This window comes from Acomys minous, assembly GCF_964271855.1.
Source record: "Acomys minous genome assembly, chromosome: 11".
Taxonomy (NCBI): domain Eukaryota; kingdom Metazoa; phylum Chordata; class Mammalia; order Rodentia; family Muridae; genus Acomys; species Acomys minous.
This window is the reverse complement of record NC_140492.1, coordinates 76,350,055-76,358,313: the sequence shown is the minus strand read 5'-3', so window position 1 is coordinate 76,358,313 and position 8,259 is coordinate 76,350,055. Positions and strand designations below refer to the sequence as shown.

Genomic DNA, 8,259 nt, shown 5'->3' with positions numbered 1-8,259 from the left:
GCTCTGGAAGAGCATTTGTTTGATTTTACAAAGCTCACCCTCTTATTATCACACAACCTGGCTGCTCCACTCCTTGGCATTTATCCAGATGAGCTGGAAGCTTGTGTACACACAACAAACTGCACACAGAAGCAGTTAGTTACCAATTACTGGGAGACAGGAGCCTCTTCAATGGAGCTGCCAGCAAGTGGGGGTAGGGAGCTCTGTGATGCAGCAGCTTTCATGGTCAGCAACTCCACTGAGGTACGTTTCTCACTGAGTTACCCCTGTGCTCCAGTAATCAGCTCCAATAAGCATATTGTTTCACCAAGATAGACTTGAATGGAACAATTTCTTTGAACTATCATCAGGGCTGCATCCTGGCTAAAACACATGTTTGTTCATGTGTCCTCATGGGGGAAAATCATACAACAGCTATGTATGTATGATTTCAACAATAGGATTTTGTGGTCAAAGCACAAACATGCTTCTGGGAGTCAAGGAAGAGAACTGAGTAGAGAGAGTACAAAAGAATTTTAAGGAGTGGAATGATTTTGCACATTATAGTGGTGGGTATGTGCCATAGGCTGTAAATTTATACCACCAGGAGTAAACCCAACAGAGATGATAGACTTGGTGTAGTAGCAATGTACCAATGCGTGATCATCTACTGTAAAAAAAATATATTACTCTGGTCTGGTGTCAAAGGTAGGGAAATCTTTGTATTTTCTGTTCTATTTTGTTGTGAATCTAAAGTCATTTGAATAATACGTCTATTTTTAAAAGTGTCCTTTCGGGACACAAGGCTTATGAAACAATTGAACCCACCTTTGTAACTCTTTGTAACTGGCATATGACAAAAGCTTGGGAGAACCTGTCCTGAGTCTTTTGGATTTGTGCCTACATTTCCTAAGCTCTCCTGCTTCTTCCTTAATGTCCCCTTAGTCTTGAGCACCCATTCTGTTTCTAGTCCCCAACTTGCTTCTTTGGGTCTGATGAAAGCTGTACTCCTTCAACATATTTCTCAGACATTTTAGCCTCTTCCCTGGGCCATCTGTTTCAGTTTTTCTTGTTCCTCTTGTTTCAACCAGCCCATAACCTGGCCTCTCACCTCTGTCACTGAGCATCTCTCTACCTATAAATCTCTTTTCCATGAAGACAGAAGGAAGGACTTGTGTTTGGCTCTTGGCTGGGGAGCCCAGAGCCACTGGGTTGATGATTGGGAAGAGCTTTGAGAATACAGGCTCTCTTGTAAAATATTACAGTGGCATGTTTCCTGGTCAGGCCACCTGGGGAGATCTGCAAAGACATAGTGTGCCCACGCTGTACATTTGTTACACAAGAATTTCTTCTCTTCCCCTCCTTAACATATTGCTAAACATGAAATATCAGGCATAGAAGATAAACCTGAAAATATGAAGTGCAAGATTAAACCAGCCTTTAAACAGAAGAGCATTCACCAAGACAGAGCAAAAAGCAGAAGCAGTAGCAAGATTTGCTCAGTACAGAAGAAACTGCTCTTTGCCAGACTTTCATCTCCAGTGAGTTCTGCCAAAGATATTGCTGTTTATTATTTTACTGGGCTTTCCAGAATCAGCTGTGACGGTCATTATTCTTGCATAGCTGTTTTATTCTTGCATTTCCCGTACAAGGAAAGGAGCCACGAAGGCTGTGGATGCCATTTTTCTATAACCCTGGCATGGTGCCAGCAAGGACTCACAAGCCTGTGGAATGGGCACAAGAGCACAGTATAAAGGCCTGTCTGAGGGTCTGCTCTATCCGTGTTCTCAGCCTTCCTAACGCTGTGACCCTGTGGTACAGTTCCTCATGTGATGACCCAACCATAACAACACTTTTGTTGCCATTTCTTTTTTTTTAACCCTTTCTTTAAAAAAAAAAGATTTATTTATTTATTTATTATTATGTATACAATGCTCTGCCTGCATGTACTCCTGCAGGCCAGAAGAGGGCGCCATATCACATTACAGATGGTTGTGAGCCACCATGTGGTTAGTAGAAATTGAACTCAGGACCTCTGGAAGAGCAGTCAGTGACCTTAACCACTGAGCCATCTCTCCAGCCCCTTGTTGCTACTTCTTAACTGTAATGCTGCTACAGTTTATGAATCTTAATATAAATATCTGATATGCAGGATATTTGACATATGACCCAACCAAAGGGGTCATAACCCACAGGTTGAGAACCACTGCATTTGATAAATCCTGCGGTAGCATGTTGCCTTTCGCTAATAGGGTTCTCCCTCTCCCTGTCTTTCTCCTTTCCTTCTTCCTTCCTTCCTTCCTTCCTTTCTTTCTTTCTAGTTTAAGAATGAACCTCTTTGAGAATAGAAATTAATCTACTTTTAGGTACACTTAACATCATTATTAAGACATGGAGTTGCTTGGACAAAGGGTTTGGACATGTTGAAGTATATTGATACATTGTGCAAATTTCTTTTGAGTGTTGGTCACCCCCAGAGGTGGCTTTGACTTGAAGAATAAAATCATATTGACGAAGAATTCTCTTTCTGGCCCTTTTTGTCCTTAATTTAAGACTTTTTACTTAATAGTTTCACATGTGTATTTAGCTTGGAAGAATTGTTCTAAGAAGCAACAATGACTCTTCATCCTCCCCTTTGACAGACTTGTCAAGCTCTCTTTTAGTGCCTGGGAGCACTCATGCCCCAGCCCAATCCTGCATGGGCCAGCCCAATCCTGCCTGGGCAATCCCCAGCAGGAACTCTCTGATTAATGTACAGATGTAGGAGTTAGCATCTGGAGAATCATTTAGAGCCCAAAGGACACTGTTGGTGAATTGGTATGGGTCATCCTTGGTGGGAAGGCTGATATTCTGGAACAAGAAACTCAGTGAGTCATTCTGGCTATAAGGAACCTGAGAGTGTTCAAGAAGGCTTGGTGAATAAGTCACCCCACTTTCTCTCTCTCCGTCTCCTCCTGCTTTATTTATCTGCCTCCTTCATGGCTCCCAGTTTCTCATGTCCGTATTCAGTTCTACTTCAGCAAATATGCATGTGTTTATATTTCTTCTTTTTTATGGTTGAGGAGAAGAATTTTATTGTAGATATGAGCCAGAGATTTGGAAGAGTCCAGACTGAACTTGTCCTTGAGAAGAGACAAATGGAGGGAGAGGAGATAGGAAGAGAAGAGAAGAGAAGAGAAGAGAAGAGAAGAGAAGAGTCAAGAGGGCAAAGAGGTCAAGAGCTAGCCAAAAGTGAAGAGGTGAGAAAAACCAAGAGAACTGTGTGTGTTTAAACTTCTTAAGCAAGGTTTATTCATGCAGGTCAGAGTGAATAAATCAAGAGAAAGTGAAAGAGATTCATTACAAAATATGAGGTTGTTGTTCATACAGCAAGGGAGACCTTCATTAAAGTACCTACCCTGCCATTTGTCAGCTGAACAACAAAGTATAAGAGTAACCACACTTCAGACTTCCAAAAGAGAAAGATAGAGCCCATGTTTCTAGCCTTGTATAGATGGAGCAGATAATTGCTACTAGTATTTTACACAGAATCATAAAATGTATCTATAATTTTACATCTATTTATATTTATTTATAGATGTATTTATATTTAACATTATAATATTACTATTTTCCCTATTCTTAAAATCTCTTTGTAAATATAATTTCTAAATGCAAGAGGAAAGCCCCATTAAATGGGTATACAGGAATTGTGTAATATTTCCACATTATTGGGCCTAAAGTTCCCTTCTTTTCTCCCCCCGACTTCTTTTCTCCCTTCCTTCTGTCTTTCTAGTATAAGAATGCACCTGTTTGAGACTACAGATTCATCTACTTTCAGGTATACTTAACATCATTATTAGACATGGGATTGCTGGAACAAAGAGTTTGGACACTTTTAATTATCTCAACTCATTGTACAAATTCTTTTAAAGTTCACACACTAACCACTTGTATACTGTTTTCCAGCTTGGCAGCAGGAGTGGACACCATAGGCTGCCTACCCAAGAGCTCTATACCTTCTTTTTCCTGTTGACAAGACCTGTCTTGATCAAGTGTCCATGCCTCTTTTGGGAAAAAAAAATCATGAGTGAGGTGAGCATCTCACAGGGCCCTGGCTGCCTAGAAGATCTGTAAGGTTTCTGGGGTTTTCGTCTTAATTCTTGAAAAGAGCCAAAAAAGAAATAGTTTCCATTCTTTCAATGGGCATTGTTGTGTCTACATGAATAACCTTGAACCATGTCGACTTGAACACAACTCTAGTGAAGCTGTTGAGCCTTTGAATTAACCACCCAGAAGCCCCCTTCTATGAGACCCCTTTCTATGTAAAATAGTGTAATCTACTCATTGCTTAAGAAGTATGGTGTTCGTCCCCTTGATGGGGAGGCCCAGTGGCACTCAGGGGAAGTATAGCAGGCTACCAAGAAGAGACTTTATACCCTATGATCATATACAGGGGGAGGAGGTCCCCCTCAGTCACAGTCATAGGGGAGGGGAACAGGGTGAAAGTGGGAGGCAGGGAGGAATGGGAGGATAGAAGGGATGGGATAACAAATGAGATGTAATACGAATGAATTAATAAATAAATAAATTATTTTTTTAAAAAGAAGCATGGTGTTGTCATAGCACTCTAATGCATTGTAATTGGAACAGCCTTACAGTTATTAAAAAATGTTTCCCAAATTAATTCATAAACACACACACACATACACAAAACCATCTAAATTTGACTTCAATTTGATGTTCTTTAATTACTGATGAAAGTTCACATTTATTATTCGTTTGCTACTTAATCATTTGCATTTTCTTTTCCAAAACTGATCCAACTGTGGACCAAATTATCTGGAAAGCACTTTAAAGATTGGTGCTCCTCGGGAGAGGGTTGTGTCGCAGGCTAGACTAAGCTGACTGGCATGGAACTGAAGGCCTGGTTAAGGTCTCATTGGAAACGAGACTAAAAGGAACAAAGACTCCTGCTTGTTTGCAGGCAGAGCTGTCTCGCACTCAGTGAAATGGGACTGTGTTATGTTTGAGCAGGGTTCTGTATCGAGCATTTGGTCCACAGTTGGTGGTGCTATAGGGAAGAATCTCTAGGATATGAAGCCTAGTTGGAGAAAGGAAGTAAGTCACTGAGGTGTGCTTTTGAAGATTTCTTCCTCTTGCTCTACTTCCTGTCCATCATGAGATGACAGGGCCCTTGCTTATGCACTGCTATGAGGCTCCACCCACACCCAGGGGGATAAAACAGTATGGACTGAGTCTTTTGAGACCGTAAAGAAAATAAACTGATCTTTTTTTGTAATGCAAAATAACTCAAAGGAGCTGATCCCCCCAAATATGGTTATGACCATTTATAGAAAGCTAGACTTCGAAGGGGTCTCTCTCAACAAGAAGACTGGTTAGTAAGAGAAAACTAGTGAAAATAAAGGGACTGTTGTGGGACATCCACCAGAGAAGAATACTCAGGCATGGGTTTAAGCCAATAGAAAGTCTTTATTAGCCAGCATATGACTAAACTGGGTGATCAGGGCCTCACTGTACCCCGGGGCCTTTCTTAGGATGAGCTGTTAAGCACAAAACTGTGATCTTGGTTGACATAGTTAGTTAGCAAGGACAGTTAGCCAGAAGCAGAACAACGGAAATTAAAAAGCAAGGTCAGTAAATTAGGGAATTTCCCAGAACTATGGACTTTGATGGTTTCAGTCTTTGTTTTTGTTTTGGCAGGTGGTGCTATCTATGTGCTGAATTTTACAGCATGAATGGCACTGCCATCATGGAGTCAGTTGTGCTAAGGTCTGGGAGCTACTAAGGTCTTGGAGGCCCCATAAAAGTGAGGAGACAGACACATGCTTGCTACTAGGAGGGACTCACAGAGTATCATTCTCTGCTTCCCCTGCTTTCAGGCTTAAGCTACTGAGCACCCCCATCCCACCCCATCTCACCCCATCCCCTGTGCCATCAAACACAGTTAAGCTCCACTATAGCATAAAAACACTTCATTAGCTTTTCCAGAAAGAGAAATGTTTCCAATAACTCTAGTTTTAAAACAAATATTGGAGTATTTGAAATAAGCATTGGAGCAAGAGCCCCTAATTCATCTCCTGAAAGAAAAAAAAGGGACCTTTGAAAGTGATTCACCATCTTCCCATTAGCACCTTGGGAAGCCACAGCACATCAATCCATCCATATTAAGGTACCGTGTGATGGTCACATAATTAGAAATCTAAATGCCCTACCTTTTAATGGGAGGCTTTCAGTATTACAAATAGTGACGTCAAGCCCAACTGAGAAATGCTGGGGACAAAAGTCTTTCCAGTGAGAGTGTGTGTTATACACGGGCAAAGTTTCTTTCTAGAAGATTCGTTGACTTTGTGGTCAAAACTCTAGCAGCCCATCCCAAGACAATTGGATTTTACTCATAATTTGGAGGCCCTTGTGTAGATAAGTGATGCTTGTTTAGCTAATTTGTTTATCTAAGGACTTCAGCCAGAACCTACCTGCCTTCCCTAAGCCACAAACACCATCAGCAGAGAAGCCCATTAACCAATGCTTGCTTCCCTTCAGCTCATGCACAGGTCCACTCATTAGAGGCATCTCTCTGTGGGATTAAATCTTGCCAGGTAATGATGCCCTTAACATCCCAGACAACTAACACCATAACATAGTTGGGAGCAAGAAAACACTCAAATTGGTATGAAGAGAGAGAGAGAGAGAGAGAGAGAGAGAGAGAGAGAGAGAGAGAGAGAGAGAGAGAGAGAGAATTTCCAAATAAGTTGAATGCTGTTGGAGAGTTTCTGCTGCCCTGCATACATGTCCCCCAGACTTGTGTGCTGGTGAAAGGCATCTATGTGACCTCACAGACCCTGTGAGTACTGTTCACCATTTTGTGATTTAAAGCAATGATGATGCTTTGACATGAATGTGAGCTGTGTTGGAATAAAGAGAATAGAAAAAAGAAATTTAAAAATATGTGTGGCTGCCTACTCTTTATGTGCAAAATTGTAAAATAAAGATGGTCCAAAAACAGCCCCATCTCTGCCCCGAAAGAGATTTCCTATCAGCCTTGAGTTCTAAGAGCCCACACTAAAAGGAGCTCTGAAATGAATTGGGCTCCGATGGAATGGCGTAGGGGAAGGATGTAAAACTAAGTTCAGTGGGGGACTACAGTCAGCCAAGGTTTTTGTTTGCTGTACATTTAGCCCTAAAACCAGTAGATTAAGACCACTGGCTAGGGGCTACAGAGATGGCTCAGAGGTTAGGAGCATTGGCTGATCTCTCAAAGATTCAATTGCCAGCAACCACATGGTGGCTCACAACCATAATGAGATGTGGTACCCTCTTCCTGTGTGTAAGTGTATATGCAGGCAGAACACATAATCAATAAGTAAATCTTAAAACAACAACATCCTAATTGTAGCCCCCTCCCTCATCAACTCTCGATCCCATCTCCCCTCTCCCTCCCCTAGTCCTTAGAAAGGGGAGCCCTCCTCCTCTAACATCTGACCTTAGTTTATCTAGTGTCCCCTGTACTACATGTGATCTCTTCCTCTGTGGCCTGACAGGGCCACCCTACACTCCTGGGATTCTGTCCAGTGTCCAGCTTTGAATCTCTGCAACTGTCCCTATTCCCTGCTGGGTAGAGTCTCTCTGAGGATGTTTATGTTGGGTTAAAATCCACATATAAGTGAGTATATACCATGTGTGTCTTTTTGAGTCTGGGTTATCTCGATTAAAATGATCATTTCTAATTCCATCCATTTGCCTGAAAAATTCAAGATTTCCTTGTTTTTAATAGCTAAATAGTATTCCATTGTGTTGATGTATCATGGTTTCTTTATCCATTCTTCAGTTGAGGGGCATCTCAGTTGTTTCTGGGTCCTGGCTATTATGAATAAGGCTGCTATGAACACAGTTGTGTAAATGTCTTTGTTGTATAGTGGGGCATTGACGCGACCTCCTGCCAGCAGGAAAAATGCTCGACACCAGGATCCTTCTCAGTCACGTTTTATTGGGAGCATCCTTGAAGCTGAAGCGAAAGACCCCAAACTCCCCCAGAGCTTGAGCTTAAATACCATCTAAACCGGCGCGTTAACACCTCACAGATTCAGGCAGAATGCCTAGTTAACATATGAATGCAGATAGGTCAACAGCTTACACAAGCATAATTACCATTAGCATAATCCCCCTGATGGGAGGGGCGACTAGAGATAGCTCTAGCAAATGCATGCGTACTGGCAATTGTTTACAGGTAACAGCACACAGACCAGCGCCATTATTGGGTGCGGCTGGCACGATCGTGGC

The 8,259-nt window shown here is 41.9% G+C and overlaps 1 long non-coding RNA gene across 1 annotated transcript; it reads left to right on the top strand.

The window, feature by feature from the left end:
* The first annotated feature begins 3,024 nt into the window (after nucleotides 1–3,024).
* Nucleotides 3,025–4,176, top strand: LOC311609009. Its single transcript, XR_014783226.1, has 3 exons — nucleotides 3,025–3,218; nucleotides 3,755–3,799; nucleotides 3,928–4,176. It is a non-coding gene; the product is annotated as an uncharacterized lncRNA (long non-coding RNA).
* Nucleotides 4,177–8,259: the final 4,083 nt, after the last annotated feature.